This window comes from Falco peregrinus, chromosome 10 (genome assembly GCF_023634155.1).
Source record: "Falco peregrinus isolate bFalPer1 chromosome 10, bFalPer1.pri, whole genome shotgun sequence".
In the NCBI taxonomy this organism is placed as follows: Eukaryota; Metazoa; Chordata; class Aves; order Falconiformes; family Falconidae; genus Falco; species Falco peregrinus.
In genome coordinates, this window is record NC_073730.1 from 3,461,495 (window position 1) to 3,487,758 (window position 26,264).

The 26,264-nt window shown below is 38.2% G+C and overlaps 1 long non-coding RNA gene across 3 annotated transcripts in view; it reads right to left on the reverse strand.

The window, feature by feature from the left end:
- Nucleotides 1-2,872: 2,872 nt before the first annotated feature.
- LOC129785263 (uncharacterized) overlaps nucleotides 2,873-26,264 on the reverse strand; it is a 61,087-nt gene continuing 37,695 nt past the window's right edge. The window contains exons 3-4 of one of the 3 annotated variants that reach the window (XR_008749043.1): nucleotides 24,286-24,408; nucleotides 2,873-3,301 (exon numbers count right to left, since the gene is read on the reverse strand). This is a non-coding gene — a long non-coding RNA (uncharacterized LOC129785263). Of the gene's footprint in view, nucleotides 3,302-9,132; nucleotides 9,276-16,803; nucleotides 23,972-24,285; nucleotides 24,409-26,264 lie in introns of those variants that run through there. The other 2 variants (XR_008749042.1, XR_008749041.1) reach the window with 2 other exon arrangements.

The window sequence follows — 26,264 nt, forward strand, 5'->3', positions numbered from 1 at the left end:
GCCTTGTAGCAGGAATCTCCGGAAGCATTTCAGAGGTACCTGCCTCTACACTGAACATCTTTTGCTGATAACCAGCAGATGAAGGCAAATACCTGACCTCCTAGGGCACTTCTGAAAGCCACCGAGGATGTCAGCCTTCTGATTCATACCTTCAGCTACCAAAAATTCCAAGAACAAGTGTAAAAGACAATGGAAGGTAAAGATTTACCATCCAGTCAAAACCAAATCTTGACCTGATGTAATTGTAACCTAGTGTTGCTAATTCTGCAGCTATATGGTGAGTGGCTCCTCAGATCCTCACACAACTCAAATCACGGCTCAGATGAGACATCAGGCAGGCATGGGGTACTATCAGACCAAGTCAAAACAAAAAATGGTTCAGTGATTTCTAGTTGATCTTTTAAAGGCCTATTCTTTCTACAAATACTTTAAACTTTTTGTTCCAATACCAGATGAAAGCAGATATTTAAAAACAATTTACCTTGGGACAATCTGCTTTTGCATTGACCCCATTTACTAACATCACAGAAACCAAAAGTACTTCTGTATGATATGAAATACATCTTCTAGTGCCACCCAGAGCAAGTCACCCTTTACTGGGGACTTTCAAGACCTGTATGGTTGTAGTTTCTCAGGTGTTCAATAGGCTGTTACTGCTGTCTCTGGCTCCATGAAGTAGTCTTACATTAAGCGCTACTTCTTAAGGAGAAATTGCATGTGTTTTTCAAAGCCCCAGCCCCCTAGATGAGTTACATTTAGGGTTATCCCTTCTGTAATAGTTGATGTCAAGACAACAACGTAGTGTTTGCAAACACCTTCCAGTGTTTCAGAAAACTACTCACATCCAGACCAGAAAAAGGGGTGATTATAAACATTAAAAAACTTCTCAGTATATTTACCTGCCTCACCCAGCATACCACATTCATTGAGACTAAGTCAGAATCTCTGAAATATTTTACATTCGTCTGAATCACAGTATTGAACTTCCTCATAATAGAAGAAAACTTGTTTCTGACTTTGGGTGCTCCTTTGGAAAGAAAATGTTCTCAGAGGTGGGGAGGGAGGTTCCTTTATCCATCTTGCACATCCAGAGCTGAGTCTCTCAAAGTTCCCTCGTGGCTCGTCACAAGGGTATTCATCTCACCCAAAGCCAGGCAATTCATCTGAGCTACTTGCCTGCACTGCTGCTACAGACATTAGAGAGAAACAGGCACTCTCAGAGAGTAATCACCTAATTTTCTTAGACATCTCCTTCAGAATGAGATTAATTTGTGATACAGTAGCTTCCTAACCTCAGTCAGAATCTGTGAAGTGTATGTACAGAAATATCCGAAAACTGCTGACTTCTTTCACATGCAGAGAACTGGCTCATTAATTTTGGTTTGCACATAATTAAAAGACACTAAGAAAGGCTGAAATGACATGGCTTTCTATATTCTTACAATGAGGCAGCTAACACAAAGAACTTGACAGTATTTTCACCCAAAATGCCTGCTTTTGAGTGCTAGTATAAATTCATTGTAAGAGTATACCGCATGCAATAACTCATTCTTGTAAGGGTCAGAAATCAGAAATCTTCTATACATGGCAAAGAAGATTTGTATGCAAGATCACTAATCACTTTTCAAAACAATGGAAAGAATATGATTTCTTATATTTCATTCTAAGTCAATAACTCACACACACTTAACATTGCAAACGCGAGCAGCTCCACTCATCAGTAAAACTGCTCAACAGTATGCTCAGGTTTGCAGAGAAGTCATCATAGAATTGGGAACTGAGTTACCAGAACATCAACAGAGGAACATATAGAAATCTTTTTTTTTTTTTTAAGATTTGAATTGTCTCAGAAGTTGCTTAACTTTCAAAACTGGGCTTTAAGATGCTTATCTGGAACATAACATTAATCATGCACATTTTAAATGTTATATGATAATGACTGAAATGCCTTGGCGAAATCAGGGTTGTATTGTATTTGCTCTCTACATTTCAGTAGGAAAAAATCCCATTCCCAAGAACATTTACAGTCTTTGAGATACAAGGGAGATGAAAGGTTGAGGAGAGATAGACACAATTAAGTAATAAGTCTTTGAGTAAATAACAGGTCCATGATGAAATCAGCAGTAGAATTGAGGTCTCTCACTTCCCAAACCAATACCTTATACACAAAATCATTATATACTAATTAAAAATCTTTATCAGTAGAAAATGAATGTAGCATGAATCTGGGATAAGTCTGGTTTCTATGAGAATACTATTTAAAAATAAAAAGAAAATTTTAAGCACAAGGAAAGTCTCCTGAGAACAAAATTTTTGTGGAACACATCGCCATTTGCTGAACGTGGAAGAAATTACCACTGTGATATAAATGAGGCTCCACTGAAGTAAGCAGGAAACCTCACACTGAAAGCTCCTGCCTCAAGCTCTCTGCAGACTTCAGTAGGCATGGCTTTTCCATTACATTTATTGCATTACATTGCATAGTTATGGTTGAGTAACATTTGGAAGGTTGTCTCTGCAATGCTTTAACTACTTTTTTACAAGTGACAGTCAAGGGGACTGAGGGATCAACAGAAAAGTCCATCACTGCAGAAACTTGCATCAATTCATATCAGAGAAACACCTGTCTCTGTACAGCTCCATGAACAAACACATTCATTTACGTGACAATGCAAATCAATTAGGGAAGCAATCTATTTGGTATTACTAATGATCCATTTGCGGTCCTATTGTTTCAAGGAATGTGTGACAGCACATAGCATGGGATTGACAAACTCCACTAGCACAGAAAACCTCAACAAAGGTCCTCACAAAATACTTTAGGGTCTAAAAATACAAAAATAAATAAATAAATAAATAAATAAATAAAACCAAACCTGTATACTGAAATAGAGGCAGAAAGATAAAGGGCCAGGTCTTAGATGAATGAAGTGTGCACTCCACCACACTGAGATGCAGAATGCAGGACCCAGAGTAATACCAGGAGCACTATGAGACCTTCAGAGACTCTGGACAAAATCCAAAAAGTTTCAGTGGTTCTTTATTTAGAAATAGCTAAGAAGCTGAGGACAGAAGTAAGCCCCCATCTTCCTCCTACACCTTTACTCATGGCTGGAGAAGTACTTCTGCCAGTGACCCTAGAAGAAAAAGAAAGAAAAAAACGAACCACAGAAAATAATGATAGACTACAGTCATTTACCCAGAGGTGGGAATGTTCAGTTTCCTGCTTCGCTCAACTGAAATGAAGTCCATTCTACCCATTCGACCAGGAAAGATGTTCTTCGCTTTGTTCAACACAAAACTGAAAAAAAATTTCAAGATTAGTAAACACAAAGAGAGAGCAAGGAAAAAAACCAGAGCCTGGCTTCACAAAGTAGTGGCTGGTATATTCATGTGAGTCCTGCCTGGTTCCAGTCCTTGCTCCTAAGGCAAAGATTTTTACAGAAAAGAACTTTCTGTTCTTCCCCATGCCTGTCTTGCACACAGCCAGGGAACCTTGAAGACTTCTTATGTTTAGATAATAAAATTCAATTTTGCTGAGGCTGCACTAAAGGGAGATTGCTACCATGTATTGTTTATTTCAGTATAATCACTATGGAGAATTACTAACAAATGTTAGTTGTGCAACATTATATTGTTGAGGGAAAGTTAATCAATAACTCCAAGAAGGAACTAAAGCAAAGATCTTCTTGTAAAGCTGGATCTAAACCCAGACTTGTCAAAAGAAGTTGAACTGTGGTCAAGATAAATCCATACAGGGAAAGCAAATTGAAGTTCGGTTCCCAGTCAGCTGTAAGCAGAGGGTCATCTATTTTTTGAGACCCCCAGAAGACTCTGAAATACCTGTAAGGAGCATGCAGGATGCTTAACTAACATAGCACCACCTATTCTTGGAAAGCAAGTGAATATGTATGATTATTCCAAGAAATGTCACGCATAAACATATGTATGGTCTATATAACTTTTCCTAAATGTAAGATATGGCATGCACATTAGGTGGAACGATCCCCTGTGCATCCAGCGCTGCGATAAAGGAATGTCTGCTTCTTAACGCTGCATTGGTGTGAAGGAGTTTTCTTATTCCTGATTTCAGTGACAGGATCACGACCCTTGCTTCTTGCTTCCTGCACAAAGGCAGGCAGCAATTTAGCATGGACACTCTTCATTTCAAATGACATTTATTTCATGCAGAGGGTTATACAATCTCCATTTTCATAATATTTCATTTAAATACATCCTGTGTAATGGAATCTTGGTATTTTAATATCACATCGCTGGTAAATGAAACTCTCATCTCATTCAGTAAGAACAATGTTTGGGTTTGGCCTAGAGCGGAGAACAGTGATTGAAGCACTTGGGAATTCATTTCAAAGCACTCTGGAATGCATCGCCATGGCCACATCCTCCTTTTCAGAAAACACCCACAAACAGTGTCAGTCTATAGGGTGCAGGTTTTGAAAGAATGTGTTAGCAATTGTCAGAAGCTAAATAGGAGCCTAAAGGAATGATTAATTAGGAGTACAGCCAGCAAATTGACACAAATGGTGAACATGAATAACACTTGCCTCAACAAGCATTTATAATTTCCTTTCATATTGTCAGAGGCAAAGCCCAGCAAAGATGAACACAAGGCCAGTTTTCAAAGTTTTTACTCACTTTGATCGGATCATTCATACAGTTCTTGATCCCCTTTAATTCTATCAGACAGCAACATTTTCCTCTGTACAATGCAGCTGCAGAATAATTTTTAAAAATTAAGCTGGTCAAGAGAACAAGAAATGGAAGGGACATGTTACAGGCAGAAGCTGGGCAAATGTTTATCACCTATAGCCATACTGCATCAAATTGAAGAAACAGGGAAAGGTCATTAGTTAATGATCAGGACAGTCTTTTCGATGCTGGACAATTCACAGAAGTTAGAGTTACTCTACCTTGTAGATAAGGAAGTGCATATGATCAACAGGAATTCTCCAATCTGAACAAATCTCAAGGAGTTAATTCTTCTCATTGATATATTACAGGAAAAATAATTCTTTGCAAAGGTCTGTTATCCTTGTTTAGAAAAAGTCACTACATAAAGAACATCCAGATTTGTCTCACATCCATCCACCAAACTTACTTAGACGTGGCCATCTGGAGCTGTAGATGGTTGTGCCAGAGCCTTTCCTTCTTACCCAGAGTCACATCAGACATTACTTTCTTTCAAGGCCAAACGAAGGGAAATTGTTGGCATAATGTTTCTCTTAACTATTTAATACATCAAAGTAAACCAATTTTGTAGTTTTGTACTTCTGACAAGTTATATATATTAATAAAGGAGAACACCTGTCTTCTGCTTGAATACGTCGTGAGTGCCCTGGTTTTGTTGCTGAAGAATTCATTGTTATGTTTTAGCAGAGCATGAGTTTTGGGAATAAAGCATAAAGAAGTAAATTGGGATGAGGCATGAGTTTTAGTAGCACTTAAAGTGAACAGTTTTAGCTTTGAAAACAGAGGGAATCTAATCCCACTCTCTAAGTTGTAAAAAGACCTTATGAACTCGTCCAAGAGTTGGGATCAAGCTCAAGAACAGAGTCACTGAGCAGCTAAAGAAAATGAGCAATTATATAAATGAAAGATTAAAATTAATACTAGTGTTTAATATCACTATTAAAGAAATAAATACTAATATTAACTTAAATTATAATAATTAAATACAACTTATGTACTCCAAAAGTGAAGGGTAGTCAATAACAGCTACCAGTATGCTTGGTGTCTAGAAATTATTGACTAGGCAACATTCACTTAACATCAGGACAAAGGAGCAAAGAATGCTCTTAATGCCCAGTTACAGTAGAAGCCATCAATGTATTTATTATATGCAAAAGATAGAGTGATATGGAGTAGATTTTTTTATATCTTTCTCAATCTAATTAACACTGTTCTTCAAATAATCTCGTAGTCTTCTTTCACAGAAAAAGTATGTTTGAAAGTTTCCAGCCCTTCCTTTCCAATGGAGGGTTTGTCTCAGGTAAGTAGCACTCGGATACACTGGAAAACACCTATTTTTAAAATATTCTAAGAATTCTTCTCAAGAAAATGCAAAATTTAAAGACTTTTATCATTATGCTATTGAGTCTTGCTTTTTGGTAACTATTTAGTTAATACCTATTACCTATTAACCTAAAGTTAATTACCTATTAATTTTTAGGACAACATAAAGCTTTAGCCAGTTTAGCACTGTAGTAAATAAGAAACTATCTGTTCTGAATAAATATCCAAATGTTAATATTTCCATGGTGAAAATAAATACTTCCTTTGTTAGTCTGCTAAAAGTATCTTTAGAAAGATTTATGATAAATTCTGTACACATATGTATATACATATAATAAGGCAAAAGTTTTCAGAAGTGGCAATGGATGTAAGCACACAACCTGTCATAGATAAACGGAGCAGTACAAAACGTTGCTGTCCTACTTTATTTATTGCTCCTCTCTTTGCAGATACGTTATCATGGACACTCAAGTGTTACTCATCAAAATCATTTGGGGCTTTCCGGATAGTTCAGTAACCTGCACAGCTATTTCAGGTTGTAAAGCCATGTGGTGCCCTGTTGTTCGATGGGCTCTTTGTACTCTGTAGTTCTTGTCGTCAGGTCACCGGGACTGGTGCCACAATCTTTGGAACATTTACAAAACAAAAAGGTAGATAACTAGGCAAACCAGTTTACCTGCATAATTATAGCAATTGTGATAACAACTAGCCATGATGAATGTTCCTTTTAAGGGAATCAGATTGGTTTTAAAAATAAAATGTTACACAAAAAAAAGCTTACAAGGCAAACCATGATTTAAAGGGAAGGATGAAATCTAATACCGGTGAGTTAGGTACACACTAAAGACAATCCATCCTTGCTGCTTCCCAGAGATCCCTTTTATCGCATAACCTAAAGAACACATGATGAATACAGCTAGAAAGAGAAGTACACCCAAAATATCAACAAACCATCTGAGAAAGAGAACCAAAAGCATCCTTCAAAGTGTGTTTTCACAACTGAGAACCCAGAGAAAGGATTTCAGACTGTCTTGATTCACTTCAGGGGAAGAGTTGGGTTTGTTGCTTTTTTTTTTAAAGGAAGGTAATAAAGTCCATGTATAATATTGCTCTGCCATTTGTGGGGCCTGAAGGGTAAAGACCCTGTAGTAGCCAACTGTGAATTAAAGAGAAATGAGAAGCAATCAAACTATAGCAATGGCATTAGATAGTATTCTTTTATTAATTTTTTTTTTTTTGTAATATGACTAACAATGTCTAAATGAAACATTCTTTAAAAGCTAATTATATTAATTCTTAATGAAAAAAAATTCACAGGCACTGGAAGACTTGTGCCATCTGGCTAATGCTCAGATTTTTACAGAGATCCTAATTAGGTTTCATTACTTGAAAGAAGGCACTAGGTGACGTTTCTTTTATCTCAGAAATCATGACTCCTGCAAAGCCTGTGAAGGAAGCAGAGTGCAAAGGATCTGAGAAACATTCTCAGCTGCTATGTGAAATCCACACTGTTAAGCAAGTTGCTTACTGCTTCTCAGGTATTTAAAAAAAGAAGTTACAAAAAAAAAGTAGTCTTATAATGAATTCTTGATAGGGTATGTATGGAGGTGTTTGGGTTGTTTGATTTTTCTGGACCTTTCATGTCTGAATTGGAAAAATCTGTAGTTAGTATAGTATTATATTTAGTTCAAAAACAATTCAGTCTACAGCCTTTGTGTCTTTCACAGTAGAAAATTCTGTAATCTAATTCCAAAGAATGCAATTGCTATAACCGCAGCAAGTTGAAATTGTTCCAGCGACCAGAGCTAATCCTGTAAAAAACATTGAATATCAAAATAGCAGCCTTTCAGAGACTGATGAGGAGAAAGCCAGTGCAGAGAGGAGAACTGACCACTACTTTACATGCATTTTGTTGCAATAGCTAATACAGGGTATATGGCTTCATTTCTATACCAATACCAGCACAAATTAATCAGATCTAGAGGTTTTATGAAGTAAAATGCATTCTGTATGAAACACATCCAAAGACAGGTGTGGTTGGATGAAGACTAGTAATTTCACAGTTCACTTGACTACCCAAAGACTCATTTAGATCAAGTCTAGACACATTTTGTGAATTTTATTCACAAAACAGGTCTGAAACCCATTTGTGGACACTAGTCTTTAGCTATAACATAACACAACCACCTTTTGGCACATCTTTACCCCTCTTACCTTTCCACAATATTTTCCTGAAATTGTAATGGCAGGGAAATGAAAAGACAAATAATATGTATTCAAATGTTAAAAAACCTCCACTTCATTCTAAAATCCAGAAGTTTTTCTTGTACTGGAAACTGTCGTAATTGTACACACAAGTTACAGTCATGGTCTTTAAATTATGTTGCTTACATTTCACATGTATACATATTTCATAATTCCTCCATTTCTTGAAGCCCAGGAGATTATGTCAGTTGCTTTACTTTCCTTATAGAGAAATGGCACCAGCACTAGCAGTTGAATCTATAACATTGACATGATACGAAAGATGCGAAAGTATTGATCAGGCTGCAAAGAAGAGAAGACAAAGGAGAAGAGTCTTTAAAAAAAAAATCACAACATTTTAAGACATGTGGGGCAGGCCTGGCTCATAGTTTTTTAATGCTTCATGTGCACAAATGCTAAGCACTTTCATACAAAAGGCAAAATAAGTATCTCCCTCTGGATGGAAATATCAATGGTTTTTTTAGAAATCGTAAAAGAACAATGAATAATTTCCAAAGGAAGCACTTCTGTTTGGAAAAAGCAGAGAAAGATTCAGACTACTCTATTGGGCTTCATGAATGCAGGATTTAATAAATTCCTCCATGAAGTCTTTTATGGCCTCTTCCAAAAAGCAAATAGTTTCCATGTGACCAGTCACTTGATTCATCAGTGAAGGGATTCATTTTGCAAAACAAATTGCCTTTAGCTGCCTTATCTTCCCTATGCTGTATTATCCATCAAAAATAAATCCTCCTTGGTATAAGGTAGCTGTTCTTGTGACCTTCTTAGTGCTATACTGAGTTCTTCAGGAGAAGAGCTGGACCGAGTTACAAATGTAGGACATAGGTAGGTATCTCATGATTCTATAGGCAGGTTGCGAAATCTCCATCCTTGAAGATATTCGGAAGAAAAATGAACAAGGCTTTTAGCAAGCTAGAGTGACTTCAAAATTAGCTATGCTCTGAGTGAGGAAAGGAGCCGATGACCTCAGGAATCCCCTAAGGAGTTGGAATGAATAACATGGAAATTAGAAATAGAAATAGAATAGAAATAGAAATAGAAATAGAAATAGAAATAGAAATAGAATAGAAATAGAAATAGAAATAGAAATAGAAATAGAAATAGAAATAGAAATAGAAATAGAAATAGAAATAGAAATAGAAATAGGATTATTCGGTTTAACACAGTAATAATTAACTTATTTACTAACTAAATTGTAAGTTTAAATATAAAGTCTAAATAATTGAATAAAGTGAAATTCTATTATTTAGAAAAGCAGATATGAAATTAAGTGCTCTTTGAAGTAAAAAATTGAGCTTTACTACCGGAAAGAACTCCATTTTTCATGTAGGCCACTCATACCCTTAAGTAGTTGATGGCATATTAGATTCCCACTCACAGTAAAATTTGCTTTCCATTCTTCTGTACAGCAATAAACATTCATTTTTAAATTCTTTATTTTAAGCACATATTTAAAGCAAATTTATGTATAAATTTGAAAAGGGTGTGTCCTAATACACAGGTTGGTTTTGGTTCTGTTTGTTTTTAAAAATCACGATACAAGGCCTGAGATGTGAGGGCACTTAAGGATGCAAAATCAGGGCATAGTTTGAAAGGCTTTAAGACCTATGTGGCCATGAAACACAGCTGTGTAACGGCTCACCCTGAAGGACACCACCACTTGTACCCACGAGAGCCTTTAAGCTCTGCCATCATGCAAACTGCACACCCTGAGGAGCTATAAGGAAGACAACTGACTGCACAACTAACGTTTGCTAGATTGAGTCTACAGCCTCTTACTCCTTGGATAGCCCCCCATTCCCCGCCAAACCCATCACCTCATTTAACTACAGGTCACCGTGTTCACAAATATTTGTTCACTAACATGATTAACATGCTCGCGTAAAGCTATTGGATTTTACTCCTATATTTGAGACACACAGCTGAATGAAACACCATTCGTGGAAAAATGCTGCTGGGTACTTTTCAATCCTCTAAAGTAATGTTGCACCTAGAGTGAAGAAAATAACCTGAACCCTTCAAGTTACTATCTTTTCTCTGGTTTATTGAATATTTTATAAGAATTCCAAAACAAGATTGAAAATGTTTGTGCATAAAGAATCATAATATTGATTTAGTTCCCATAGTTATAAAATATAAACCAACTACCAAAGAACAGCCATTCCCAGCCTTTCAGTTGTTATATTTTGTATTCCATTTCATGTTCACAGGATGGTACAACACATTTATTTATGTTATTGGCAACAATCTTCACTGTATCATGGGAGTTCATTATGGGAGTTTTCAGCATACTGGCTATAAGAACCTGTCTCCTGGATTCATAATTCAGTAACAAAATACAAGTGATAAGTCTAATGATGATTTGTACATGTTTTGCATTTTCAGTAAGTATCATTATTTATCATTTACATATGAGGAGTAACCAGAATATAGGCAGATTGTCTTGGAGGCTTAGATTGTGGGGTTTTGATGCATTTTTGCTAAATTTCAAAAAGAAAAACATTAAAAGTACTAAAAAAGCATATAAAATCAATTTTTTAAAAAAATCTGAATTCATAGGTGTTTTATATGCTAAACCCTAACTTTCATTCCTACAGAAGTCAGTAAAATTACTTTTACGTAAAATTACTAAATGCGCAATGCATTTGCTTCTTGTGCTAACCAACCAATTTGGAGTACGTAACATGTAACTCACAAGTTCAGTTCTGGTAGCTAATGAAATGCAGGTTGGCAGCCCCAGCCCTTTGGTCCCATAGCTGTCCATCCAGCCCAGCTACAGCTGGGCAAAAGAACAGGACATGCAAGCAAAGCTACAGCAGACCAAACTCTGCAGGAGATGCCCCCCCAGCTGACAGAAATGGAAACGGTTCCCCACCAATCTTCCAGTCTTACCCCGTTTTCCTCACTCTCTTCCACAGATTGCCCGCCTATCTTTTTTTTTTTTTAATTTTATTTTATTTTTACATATCTTCCAGGTTCCCTCTCAGTGTCCTGGGTGGCACAAGGCAGCAAGCCCTGGGGCTCAAGTGAATGTAGAACTAGAAGGCTGCATGGGCAGAGAGCATAGAAATTAAATCCCTTCCTTCCACCTTGCAGCCCCACCAATTCCAGCAAACCTTTTTCTTTCACCTGAATCCTCACTGAATTATTCTGGTTTTTTCCAGCCCCAGTTTCCCCCTACATCCTTCTGCCTTGTCCCCCCAGCTCTCAGCCCCCCTCTCCGAGGACTTCTTTTGTTGCTCCAGCAAAGCTGAATTTTGCCTGCGTACTGAGCGCTTCTTGTCTTAGGTACACCAGGACTAGTTGATCCACAAAAAGCAAGTTTATTTTTTTGTGGATCCCCTTTGTGCAGCTAACGAAATCCTTGCTGAAAGGCTTCTAAAGCCCAGGTCCTGCCTCCTAATCATATGCACACAGTAATCACAATATATTCACAATAGACAAATGCAAAAGAAAGTCTTACATGATTAGACCTCTCAGTAAGAAAAGACTGTGTAATTTTTCAAAAACTGCCAAAATAAGTGTCGTTTCAAGGATATTCATAACCCTGAATCCTTTTAACAGGCAGCACCCACCAAGTAATTCCCCCTCACTGAATTATTTTAGTAAACGTAGTGAAAATGCACAGAGAGAAGAAAAAGGGGAAACTGGCATGCTGAGGGCAGCACAGAAATCCCCCCTAGAAGGCTCACTGGCTCACTGGTTCACTGGTTCCTCCCCCTTTCAAAGCCTGTAGTCCTCATTTTCTGAGATTACCACTGAAGTTAACACCTGGATAAACTTTTACCCATGATGAACTGAGGATGTTAGTTTACTGCAGACTGAGAATGGAACAAAAGCAAAATTAAGGACAGAAAAACAAGCTATTCAGAGTCTGAATATTGTGACTGTTGCTTGGCCAATGCAATGCTTAACTCCTGTTTTATTCTACTAAGAACAAAAAAAGCATAAACTGGTACATTTTGGCAAACAAAAATAATAGCTAGTATTAAGCTAACAATTTATAGCCACTTGTGCTATATGGCATACGTTGAAGCTATGGAACAAGATGAAGGCTCAAACATATTTCAGCAAAACTGAAGCCAGTTTATAGAAATTAAGGATCTGATCCTTCAGACTGTAAAAAAAAAAAAAAAATGTGGCAGATTCTGATTTTCTTTGTGGAAGTTAACATCTCACTTTGGCTCCTGTGTACCTCTTAAAAAAGGAGAGATGGAAAATCATGTCAAGTCTATTATGCTTTTGTGCAGAGAAACATTGCAACCTAAAATTTCCATGCCCCCAATTGCCAAAAATGTCAGAAAACTGTCAGGTTTTATGTCTGCTTAAAAACAAAACAGTAATAATACAGCTTCTGCAAGAGATCTGACTTCCATCTGACAAGCTGATAAGGCAGGCTGAACAGAAATTAGACAGGCCTAGAAACAACAAGTGAACAGCAAGCTCCACCACGCCTGCGGTTTTCACCAGCCTACATCCCTCCTCAGAGTTATTAAGCTGTTGATTTAATTAATAGGACCAAAATACGTTCTATCCTTTTGAAACATTTCTGTCCAGCTTGTTTCACTGATGCTGTTGTTCTTAAGAAGCCTGAAATGATGCAGCAAATGATGTTTGGCTTTTTAAATGTAATGTATTGTATTATTGTTGGTCTAATGCTTTTCATGTTAATGTTTTAATTTTTATTTTGGATACTTTAAAAATTTTTGAAATGCAATGCCTACAAGACAAGCTTCTGCTTTAGCATAATTTCACTTTTGACAGAAAAATAAAAATTGTACAAACAAACAAATCCAAATCATACGGGTTCGGCTTCTGAGTTTAATACACCTGAGGGATGTATGATGTAGGGTCTTCCACAAATAGCAAGCCAGGTGTTGGACTCAACATCTGTACTCAGCAACACAAATGTCTTCAAAGGTGATTCTGGACATTCCTTTGGTGGTGAATGTAGTTCTAAAATAATAGGAAGCTTTAGGACCTGAATCATCGAAGACCTTCTAATTTTACACTTCCTAGGCATTGTTAGCATAATTCCCAAGAGAATTCTTTCTCCAGAGAAGGATCCCAGTCCCACCCAGCTGTACACTCTCTTTGGTAATGAGCGTGCTAATGAGCCCACGTGTAAATATGAACTGCCTCAAGGACCTCTCCAAGCACAGCCCTGGACCTGCCACTTACTTCGAGACATCTAGCAAACTTAGGCAAATCTCAGGATTTGGGGTCTCCATCATTTCCTTCTATAATTTTCCCTCTGATGATGGCATGTACTTAAATTGAAGGTCTGCGGCATGCAACTTCATAGCATGAGGCCTTTCAAATTAGCCTTAAAAAGATAAATATTTTAATGAAAAATCACATATAGTAATAAGAAAGAAAAGGAAGACAGGGGGGTTTTTTGGCAAAAGTCCTTTACAAGGAAAGACAAAAATAATAGCTATTTGGTAGGTTGCGAGTGGTTTTAAAGTCTATACCCTGAGGACAGCACAAGGGAATGCTTCCTTCACTAGGAAATGTCTTATCTGGATGAGACAGGATGCTTTACAACACCCAGCGAGCAGCACGCTGAGGAGCAGGACATGCTTGGGCTGCAGATGAAAGCAGCAAAAAAGCAAGAGTCAGAGGTGCCCAAACTGCAAGCAGTCTGGGATCCAGATGTACGCTTTGACTCTCCCCAAGGGAACATCCTGGAACAACACTCTTCCTGAACACATCCTTGATGGCAGAAATCTTCCCCAAACACCTGCAGTTATACCTCTATGCCCCTCCAAAAGCTGCATCCAAGCAGGTAGGTGCTGTCTCCCACCTTAGCCCAGGGACCAGGTAGACGAGTCACAACAGGCAACTCACCCTATCTGACCCGTCTAGAGCAAACCCAGACCTCAGACAGGGCTGAACGTTTCTCTAAATACAGGGACCCCACCCTTTTCCTACCACTTTTTGTCTGTAAGAGCAATAAAACAGTAATACGTGTCCTCTACAATGAGAGCATCTGCCTCGGAGTGTGTGCGCGGATGCCCTCCTCTCCTTCCCGAAGCTGGCGGCTGACTGCTGTGCTGCATGTTGGGGTGGGGAAAGGCACTGCCCCCCTCCCGCATTAAAAGCTGTGCAAGATGTATAGGGCTATAGAGAGCGAGAGTATAATGCCTTGCAAGCATTTACTTGAAAGGGGTGGAAACAAGCAACAGTTTCAGTCTCTGCTCTCACAACAGAACATATTATATGAAATCAATAGTTTTATTAAAAAGCAAAAATAAAACTGCCACCAAAGCATTCCCTTCCCCATTCAGGTAAATTACAAGTCATGGAAGAGGGATGTTGCCTGGTGTTTTCTTAAGCACATACTGATAATTGGTTAAATAAGAAAGAGCTAAAACTCTTTAGGAAAGGTTTTTTCTTCTCCTGATTTTAATTTTAAAGGGTAAATTGAAAGCCAATATTCACAACAAACATTTTGGTGTGTGCACAGCTTGGAAAGATTCTCAGTGGGCTACAGCATATAGGATATGCCTTTCAGATGAGGATTTTGTAGTTGTTGGAATATATCCTTTAATAGAGTTAGAAACATTGCTTAAATTATTTGTCAGTCATGATTAGCACTGATATAACAACCATGCAATCAACAAGCTAACAAGTTCAGCATCTTCAGTGCTATATTATACTAAAACTGTTTAAGCAATAGAACTAATATCTTGCCCGAATACCTTCATTAAAGAAAAGGTGAAATAGGCAAACTTTCATTTTTATGTATTACAGACTCCATTTAACCATGCTCATTTACAAATTCAGTTGCGTTACTTCTAATATCATCAGAAATAAGTTCATCTTCAGTAAAACCACTAGCCTCTGCAGCGAAGTAACTGAGGGTAGAAAAAGTGGTTTTATTCTAATCTGAAACCTTTTCCATGATTATAACAGTCCATTAACCCAATTTAGTGCCTCTTTGTCAAGAAGGATCTGAACCTAATGTTATGCAGAAGCCTGCTCCGAAAGTCAGCAAGAGCATTACTCTTTGTGTGAATTCTTACCACTCGAGCTGAATGCTTCGGTCACCTGTATAATAAATGGTAAATGAATTACTGAGAGGACCCAACCTCTTAACCATAACTACACCATATTTTCAGATAAAAATTAAATGAGAAAATAACTGCTAAGATAGTACTGTGAGCAAAGAGACATCAGACTAAGTTAGTCTTCACACAGAGACACTAAGCCAAGAAGCAAGGGCAGGTGAGCTTTCGCTGCTCAGAAGAGCGTCAGGAAACCCTAAACACCACACAATGGCAGAGCTCAAGGCTGGTGGCAATACAAAGACAACATTGTGTGCTCATAGATTGTCAGGGTAACCGATTATATCATGTCACAGATAGAAGTGATTACAGCCAGAGCTGAGATTTCAGGCCTCTTGAATATAATGATAAGAGCTAAGCAAAGTTACAAAAGCAGTAATTGCATATGATGTTCCTGCAAACGATCCAGCAAAAGCAGTGACACTGGCCTTCCTTGGACTTAAGGAACTGCAAATGTAAATGCTAACTACACCAAGATCTACACAGCAAATGCTACACCAAGATCATCACAGCAGACTTTGAGCCTGTATCCCCAAGCCCAGATTTGGGGTTTCCAGAACACAAGAGTTGCTCAGTCATTGTGCCGTGACTCTGCAACGTGCAGCACCCAGTGCATCTTTGGGGCACATCTGGGTTGCTGGCAGCTGCTGGCCTGAGCACCCATCAGATCCTGTGCCAGGAACAGCACCCCAAAGAGTCATCTGCAGCATGCAAGGCATCTTACAAGCCATCTGCAACACTGAGCAGGTAGTTTCATCCAAGGTAAAGGGAGGTGATTGCACTTGTTAAATTATTGGCCTGGCCAGTCTAGCCACAGCTCCACATCACGTGGATTCCCACCACACAATGGTGCTCCACCTCCCAAGAGACCTGTCACAGCCAGGAGCAGCTGGGTACTCCTAGAAGCCAAGGCAAAAGTTACAGCCTGAGATTCCTTGGGTTCACCTCTGCCACAATTTCAAAAGTATTGCTAAGAAGGTTTACATACCTGCTATTGAAGTGCTCTTTTATCCTGCAAAGCAACTTTTAAAATGACACCCAGCAGTTCTATAATTAGTGTTTTGAAGAACGAATTTGGTCAATCTACACGTAAAAAGATATTTTCTGACTGATATTATGAAAAAAGATATTTTCACACAGACCAGCAAACAGTGCACGAGCAGTGATTTGCTTTGTCTCCTCTCATTGTCAGCAAGTAGCATTGTGCAGTGCTGAAACGCTGCCTTTCAGCACACTTTTCTGTGGGTTTTTTTTTGTTTTGTCCTTATCACCTTTCTGCTTCCCCTCATAGACGCAAAGACAGCATCTGGTCCTGCTCTTTTCTGACAACGTATTGCTACAAAAATAGAAAAAAGCTCCACCCCTCCAACTCCCCCACCCAAAAAAAAAAGCCTTCTCAAAAGAAGGAAAAAAAAAGCCTTCTCAAAAGAAAAAAAAAAAAAAAAGAAGAAAGGTTCTTCGGGAGGTAGTTTTAATATGATTCTGTCTAGTTTGTCTTGGTAATGAAAATACATCCAGCTGAATAGCTCAGCCCATATTCCCTTCAGAAGACCAGCAACCCTAAAGCAGCAAAGTTCACCCTGTTCTGGTGTAATTTACACACACACACACACACACACTTGCAAAGTCCCTGTTTCTCCTCATTCCTTCAAGACCCCCAAACTGATGTGACAAGTTCATTGGACCTTGCAGCACCTCGGCTTTAATTGCATCTCAGCAGGTCTGTACAGCTGGCGGTGGCCACCAGCCTTCTCAAGAGGGAGCTGGTAGATCTGCATTGCCCTTTCAAAGTCACAGCTGAATACGGTTCTGAATACGATGAGACAAACACTCCAGCTCCCTTCTCTCTGCCGTTTCTGTGTCCTCCTTGAGAGTTCAAATGATGTGATGAGTTACAAAAATGCCATCTCATTTTAATCCCCAAAGAGGGTCCTGAGTGCAATTAGAAGCAAAGAAAGAGATCATTGTTTAATAGGTATGCTTCGGCTGGAATCAAATTGCCTCCGAGACCCTAAATCAAAAACTCTGTGGAACGCAGATAACTTTAGAGAGCTGTTTGTTAGAGAAAGCCAGTCTCCAGGGACCTGCGCTGCATTTCAGCTGGGAGCTCTGCTCTTTGCCGCTCCTGGCAGCCCTGATGAAGGGCAATCCAAGCGAAGTGCAGCACTTAGACCTCTGCAGGCAGGCAGAGAGGAGCATCTTTGGCACCAGCCTTGAAGGACTGAGCAATCACAGCTGCTGAAGAGCCCGTTGGCTGGTGGGAGGGTTCAATGCCTCAGATGTGTTGGAAACCTACTTCCCTTCAAAGGCTACACTTGACTGTGGAGAATGGTATGCGATGTAGCCTTCAACTTGCAATAGGTTTACTTGACCACAAATGCTGCTGCAAAGTGAATGTGCTGAGAATTACTCTTTAGCTACCTTCCTCAATGTGCACATACACATATTTTGGAGCACTTTGGAAAATACATTTTTATTGGCTCATCAACAGGAAAAATAAAGTTGCTGGCAGCAAGAACTTTACGTGCCCTAAAAACAAGAAATGCATTAGCATCTTTATTACAAATGTAATTGGGTTTTTTTAATTTGTGATTGGGGAAAGGGTCACCAGTTAAAATACACCACTGTAAAATTTGCAATTTAAATTTCATTTCACGCTGGAATGTAGAAACAGTTTACATAAATAGTATCCATTAATCATTAAAAAGAAAGGTTAGATGTAAATTAGGCTGCTATTATTTTTTCATGTGATTATTTATGGGTTGGTCGTGAAATTTGTTTTCACAAGGAAGAAGAATTAAGGCTTTTTGAAAGCAAAATCACATTCCTACAGAAAGTATAAACTTCAAGCAAGGAAAACAAGAGTACTTATTGATTTGACCCCCAAGGGCAACTAAAGAAATGCAGAGTTTAGTTTTGTTTACCTTTAAGGTAGAAGCCTTTCACTTCAACTAAGTTCAATGTAGCACCTTTTGTCACCTCTACTCAGACTGCCATTTTCTGGCAATCCATTTTACAAATCTCACTTTAAATTTTGGGGAGAAAAAAGTACAAAAGAAAAGGAAATATTCTAAGGGTAGAGAGCGCTACTTCATCAGCTAGTGTAGACTGACTTAATGCCTCTGTGATTAGCATAGATAACAACAATCAGCATTTTACCCCAACCTTTCAGAACAGCCTTCTTTAAGGCATCCAGTTCCAGAAGCAGGAACAACCCTTACTTTTTCAATGAAAATCGCTAAGAACAAATCTGCATACTATTTCAGAAGAATATATCCAGTCAGCCAAGATGCAAGATGTTCAGCATCCTCTGCAAAATCATTCACGCAGACCGTCTTTGCACAAAACCCCAAGAAAAAGTACTTTCCCTTCAAAAATATCCATACTGTACTATGGAATACCATGTAGGGTATATCATATATGATACACCAGTGTGGGATCCCATACTGTGGTATGGTGTGCTATGGGCAGGAACATGTTCTGGTTGCAGCAGAGGAGACGACTAGCAGCAGTGCATTCATGTGCCCTGAGACCATGCTTAGGGATCATAAAAGTTTAAGATTTTTTGCTAGATTTGAAGATAAGAGGAGAACCTACTGTTACACATTTAATTTTACTTTTTTAGGATACCTTAGGCCGGTTTAAATTAATTCATGTCATCACTCGTTGTACAACTGATGGATCGATAAGAATTGTTTTCCCCTGGCTGAAAGAAGAATCTTATCTGCTCCTCTGGGATGGAAAAAAAAAATATGATCTTCAGATTATCTGAAACCTCTTCTTTTATAATAAAGTAACTCTCCTTTTTACAAACTACAGAGACTTAACAGATGTTGTCAGCTGCATTTCCAGGCTTTGGGGGGAAATCTCTCTTCAAATTTATGCTACATATTAGCACTTTGGTTTGCACTAAACTTAAAGCTTATAATGTATAAACCTGTTACATAAAGATGTATTAACATTCCAGGACCTAATCTTTAAGCTCACTCTACACAAGAACTTCCTATCAGGATCAATAAGTTGGGTCCAAGCTTCTAACATGGATAAGACATCCCAGAGAGTGAGGATCTGTCTATAAATCCTTCTTTTTCCTCAGAGAAAAATGAAATGAGACAGGCACAGGAAGAGTATGCAATTCAAGAGTACTTGAATTCTGGACCTCCATGATGGGTGAACCTGCTGCACGTTGGTAAGACAACGTCCCACAGCCAGCAGGTTCCCTCCAAATGTACCAGGAGGAAGGATGCAACAGCCTCTGGTTTCAGGACTACAGCTTCCAGCTCTTATATGTTAGAAATTTCATATCTTGACACATTGGGATTTCACTAGCCCTGAACCCACACTCTTAATTCATCCCTGAAAGTGATGATCCCATCCTAATTTCTCACAAATTAACTTTATGCTTCCCTGAATTAACTCCCACCAAAGAAAGGCTTTTCACAAACTCTCTAAAGAATTTTGAAATAGAATTATAAATAATAAAAATTATTGTCAAAGTGACTCAGTATCATCACCTTTTTATAATATTTCTTTACTCATTAATACACAGACTGTGCTTATACACAGTTAAGGGTCAAGTCTTTAGTGGCACTCCTCTTTATGTACTATCTGATTTCTCATGGGGCTTTGGCTTGCAGCTGTAACATCATATAATTTATGATTTACTGGAGACATCCTGCTAACACTTGAAAAACAATAGAAAAATAACAATCACTGAAATTAAATAACTCCGTATTTAAAAAATAAAAAAGGGGCTTTTTTTCTTTGCAGTCTAATAGTTTCAAGGTTGGTATTTTATCAGTTCATGGAGTGCCCATAGTAATGTGATCTCAAGATACACTTCTGTCTCCCATTTGTAAAGGCTTACAATAGCACATTTTTTTCAACCCTGGTGCACTAGACGATTCCCATTTTCATCTATGTTATTACATTGATTGTCACTACTTTAATACATGTTATTGTATAAAGGGTTTCAGCATAAAGTTTTATGAACGCATCTGTTGAGATCCCCATAGACACAACAGAGCACCCCAGGGCTCTTTAGAGTGAAGCAATTTAAACATCAGTCTTTGCTCGAGGCTGTATTCAAAACCACAGTCAAGGCCTCTCCAGCAGAAATTTTTTGTTTCCACTGTGCATAGTGGTTATTTCACCTGAGTATTAAAACCAGCAAGAAGACAGAAAGGCTTAAGAGCTTTTGTAATCTCATTGCAAATGCATACAGAAGGAGTGCTTGAGTTGTAATATATTATTGACTAGATCATTGGCCTGAACTTCTTTCCACTTATTTTTCTTCCCCCAATTTGAAATGGAAAATAAGGTTAAACCTTATTTTATGCCCCCAGCTGAATGGGAAACCACTCATAACTTACCCCATTTACACAGGGAAAAAGTGAATAATCTAATTTAAAATTTCAGGAACAACTGTCAGACAAAACAAGTTTCTGATGTTATTCCTGAAGGACAAGCACCAGCCCTTGAACTCTGTATGTGGTCTTCATTATGGTGCCTTGGCGTAAACCCAGAACACTGTCTCCTACAGACACCTCTTTAAAAATGTATGAGGGCCTAGAGAGCACAGCGGGGCAGCAGAAACCTCCCGAATTCTACATGTTAGCATATTCATTAAGCACAATCAATAATTAAAATGTCACTTCAATGAAACATACGGATTAAATTATGTCTTGGCTAGGACTATTCTGAAAAGATTCATAAGTATTCAGTCCATTGTTTATTGTGCAAATGTAATCTCAAAGTAGTCATCCTGGCATTAACAGAGCAGGACTTTTCATCTTTTTTTCAACTGACAATGCTAAGAACTTCCCAGGGGAAGGAGACATCCCTCAAGAGCAAAACCAGGCCTACTGATGATAGACTTCTTTTTCTAAGGTGGCTTTTGCAGCTCCTTCAAAGGTAGCTGAGTGACCAGGGGTCTCACAGGGCAGGCACCGGAGGCAGTGTAGCACTTAGGACAACATGGGTGCACAGGCAAAGATGGGGATCCATTAAGTGTGAGCCCTGTTGACTATCACCTTGACCTCCAGGAGCATAAATATATTCAGAAAATGAGAACCCATATAAAGGAAAAAAATACGTTCTGATATGTTACAAAACAACCTCTCTTCTGGCTGTGAGAGCACATTATGACTCTACTAGTGCTGAGGCAAGGAGAAGACTGCAAGCATCTCTAACAGCAGAACCTGCAAGCACTGTGGAACAACATTCAACCCGTGGTAGTGTGGCTGAGCTCAGTTCCTGTTCCTTTCAGACGTGCACACCTGAACACCTTCTTTAAAATATATATATATAAAAAAAATCTATCTGGGTTTTGTTTTTAAACGGCCAACATATCTTTAAAGTGGCAAGTGTTATAAACACGTATTGGAACAAAAAGATCCAAAACCAGCCTCAGCCTTTCCCCTCTTAAGTAGAGTATCTCCCTTGTTCCCACCTTCTGTACAGGATGTAAGTCCTTTCTCCCTCCCTGCATCGCCATGAGCTGTCTACCACTCACAGCAGAAAAGTTAAAAGTAAATATGCATTTTCCATTCTCCATTAAATCTTCATACTGAGTGGGAAGGGTAACAGAACAGCAGATTGCACATTATTCTGTAGAAGTATTTGGTTGCACTATTCTAAAGTAGAATAGGGGAGGGAAAGATGAGATAAAAATGTCATTGCAAAAATGAGAATTTCCTGCTCTGCATCTGTCACTTCCTTTGTGTTTGTCTCTGCTTCAATCAGATTTAAGTGATGTTCCCTTGGGTTTCTAAATCATATTATTATCACTTCAGAACCATTAAAGGACTGTGACAGTCGGAACAACATTGTAAACTATTTCCCAACAAATTCTCATTTAAAGTATGTTATGAAATGTTAATGTATGAGATGGAGAACCCTACAGAAAGATTATATAACAAACTCAGGTTTTTCTTCTAAAAATCCATTTCCATAGAATTATTAGCTTTTCAGAGTGAAATATTTCTGAAAGATGATTTAATTTTGCCAAGAGCTATTGGTCTTTGCTTGAAATGGGATATTGGGTTCTGTCCCTGATGATTAATTTGGGATGTGATGAATAGCATCAGATGCGGAAGTTGTACTTTGCATATATTAATAATATTAGAATTTAGGCACTTTTTCCCATTTCAAAAAAATGTTTTGACACCTAGAAAATAAGAGGAACACAAGTGCATTATCTAAAAACATGATTTATGACAAAAATAAACAAATTAAGAGTCTAGTCCTGAAACTTCTAAGAAAGACTGGGCTGTACAATACCTCTCATACTAAAACCTTTACACAGACAAACATTTTGGGCTTGGATATTATCTTCTGCTTTTAGGTGCTTATGGTCTTCATTTATTATTAGTGAAATATTTTTAAAAGGCTAAAAGATACCTCCAGTCATCTGCCCAAATAAAATTGGATGCTAAAATATGGTATATCAATACGCATGACCAGAACCATGTACTGCATTCCAAATTGCTAATTAAAAGAACAAAAATCTTCAAATAAGGAAAATTATTGTTCGGCTAAAAATACCTTCATTTTCATTTAGCTGTAACTGACAGTGTTTAACACAGATTTTTTACCACAACACATTCATTGCCTGACCACAAATTTCTAATTAGGGATGCAACACAACCAACTTTTCTGAAATTAAAAAAAAAAAAATTAAAATCGAAAGATGAAAACAATTTATTAAAACAGTTTTCCTCTCTATACCTTCTCCAGAACAAGTTCCACCACCTAGCTCTCTTGTTCTACCTAATACACACTCTGCATATCAATAAAAAGCATGAATCACACAACAGATACTTCATGTCTCTGCTGGCTGTTTGATTATGGCTTACTGGCTTTAAGACCAGAGTGGACTCATTTTTGTAACCCAAATGGCACTTCATACACCTTGAAGACAATAGAATTTCCTTCAGCAATTTCCTCCCTGTAAACAAAACTCCTTGTTCAACTAACATATATATTTACATATTAGCCACATATTAAATTCTGATCTAAAGATTTCAAGTGGTAGAAATTTCACCACATCCCTAGATAAGTTGTTCCCATGGCAAACTGCCCTCATGGGTAAAATCTTGGAACTTTACTCTTAGCCTTAAATTGTCTAGCTTTACACTTGGGGTAAACAACTAATTGTCAAAAAAAAAGATAATAAACTGGGTTTTTCAATCTATGTTCCATTATCTGGAGTTATCAGTTGCTGTCAGAAAAAAACAAAAGCCACAAGCATGTGGGTGAAGAGCATCTTTGTCCTGGCTTGTATCCAAAACGGTGTGGCCAGCAGGATGAGGGCAGTGATCGTTCCCCATACTCAGCACTGGTGAGGCCGCACCTCAAATATTGTGTTCAGTTTGGGGCCCCTCACTCCAAGACAGACACTGAGGTGCTGGAGCAAGACCAAAGAAGGTCAGCAAAGCTGGGGAAGGGTCTGGAGCACAAGTCTTGTGAGGAGCAGCTGAGGAAACTGGGGCTGTTCAGTCAGGAGAGGAGGCGGCTCAGGGGGGACCTCACCACTCTCTACAAATATCTGAAAGGAGGTTGTAGGCAGCTCAGAGTCAGTCTCTTCTCCCAAATAACAAATGCTAGAACAAAAGGAAACAACCTCAGGTTGCATGAGGGGAAGCTTAAATCAGATATTAGGAAAAATTTCTTCACTGAAAGGATGGTCAAGCACTGGAACAGAATGCCCAGGGAGGTGGTGGAATCACCATCCCTGGAGGTGTTTAAACATGTAGATGCATATGAATTAGTGATGGGCTTGGCAGTGTTAGGTTTACAGTTGAACTTAATGATCTCAAAGGTCTTTTCCAACACAAACGATTCTATGATTCTGTATTTTTGGATAATAGCAAGAGCTCAGGCAGCAGCCCAAAGTTCACATGCAAGATGCAAATACCTCTGAAGGTGGTAGCATGTTGTGGAGCCAGAGGTGTGTCACATCTGTGTGCTTCTAACTAACCCATGTCTCCAGACATTGCATCAAACAAGGGCAATCTTGAGTCACCTTCTTCAGAAACACCTGGAAAGAAAAAGCATACTATTTATTCCGAATATTTATACATCAATTTTTTTCAGAACCTGTAACTTGTAACTGCGTATTTTAAATGCCTTGTTAAAGCAGAAATTTTTAGACTTTTTCCAGGCTTCTTGTTCAAAACTCATTTCTACACAGGTTTCTATCCAGCATGCAGTACCAGAGAAGATGTTTTGCAATTCCTAAGTTTTACTTAACCAAAAACCATTGGGAAATCATGTCGGTATTATGAAATACAATCACTTGCATTTCTAGTTTGTGGAACAAGAGGTTTAATATTAAACATACATTTTTCATGGATACTCAAGACCCATTTCACTGTCTTCAGATACACTAACCTTAAATGGTTTGTCTGATTCCCATAGTATTTATATAACTGTCTCTTAGTAATGTATGAGCAAAGTCTATTGACTGTGTTATTCTGTCCATATAGGCAGATCTTCTTTTAAATTGCAGAAATGTTATTCTCATTTTCCCAGATAGAACACCTGGGAATTTTTGCTAGTGATGCAGAGATTTCAAACATTGATACTATGAAGTAATTTTGCTCTGTGTGTATTTTTTTAAATAAATATTGCAGATATTTAAAAATATAAATTAAGGAAATGCTCTTGGAATTCAATTTTAAAGTGGTAACTAAAAAAAAATTATTAAATCATACCTCTGTAATTTAGTTAATAATTCCACTACATTTCTTTAACATAAACTTGATAGCTGTTTTCCAGTTATATTTTAGTCTCTCTCTCACTCTCCTTGATTAAACATTATGCAGCAATATATGGCAGTGCAAAACTCTGAGTTGTAATGATAATTGTAATTCATTAAATATTGATCAAATTAAATCTAAAATTGCTTGGATGCCATATATGTCTGCTAAATATAAAACAAAATTCTATAATATGCAAATAACTTAGTAGCTGTATACATAAACTAATAAAACAAAAATATGAGTGCATAATAATATTCTCAGTAAGAAAAAAAATACTTACATTAAAAACTAATTTGAACAAGATGATTATCCCTGATATTGCCCTTGAAAGCCTGCCATTTGACTGCTGTCACCAGCAGCTTAATTCAGAATACAGCGGTAAGTTTCTTTTTTAACAAAAACTTACATAAAGGTTTCATCTGCACTTTGGACTTAGTAACTGCATATCAAACATCTGAGTTTTGCAGGCTAGAGGCCTCCATGTACCATTACATATAGAAAACTGCCACTGTTTCAAATTTTCAAGCAATCGTTGTACCTTCCTGCCAGATAAGCACTGGATCCAAGGCCCACGGAGCAAAGATGCTCCTGCTGCTTGCATTTTGACCAGGCTGTTGAGCTTCAAGCTGCACATTTCGTACTACCCTCAGCAGCCACTGATGCTAGTAGGAAAACCTAAGCAGGAACAGAGGATTTTAGCATCGCTGTGGGCTGGACTCCGTTTCTTAGTTCTATTTAGGTTTCTACACTATTAAGATTTTAAAGGGTTGGAGGTGCTGATTAACTTAGCACCAATATAGCTGAAATGCCTCACATATAAACTGTTAGGGATGTTTTTCCTACTCCATGCCTCACTGAACTGCTTCCATGCCTCAGGCTACTAGGGCAGTACTGGCATTCCCATGGGATTTACCAACCAGTGAGAACCCTCCAGCTTCCACCTTGACTCACAAAGAAGGTATAACCATCTACACATTGGCACTTGAGACAAGCTGGTCCAGGAGGCTGCTGAGGAGGTTTTCCTAGGGGCTGAGAAATGTTTCCACAACAGAGAAATTAATCCCATCCCATTAAACAGCAGCTGTGTGTTTATCATGCCTTCATCCACCTTGCTTGCATGTAAGTATTGGAA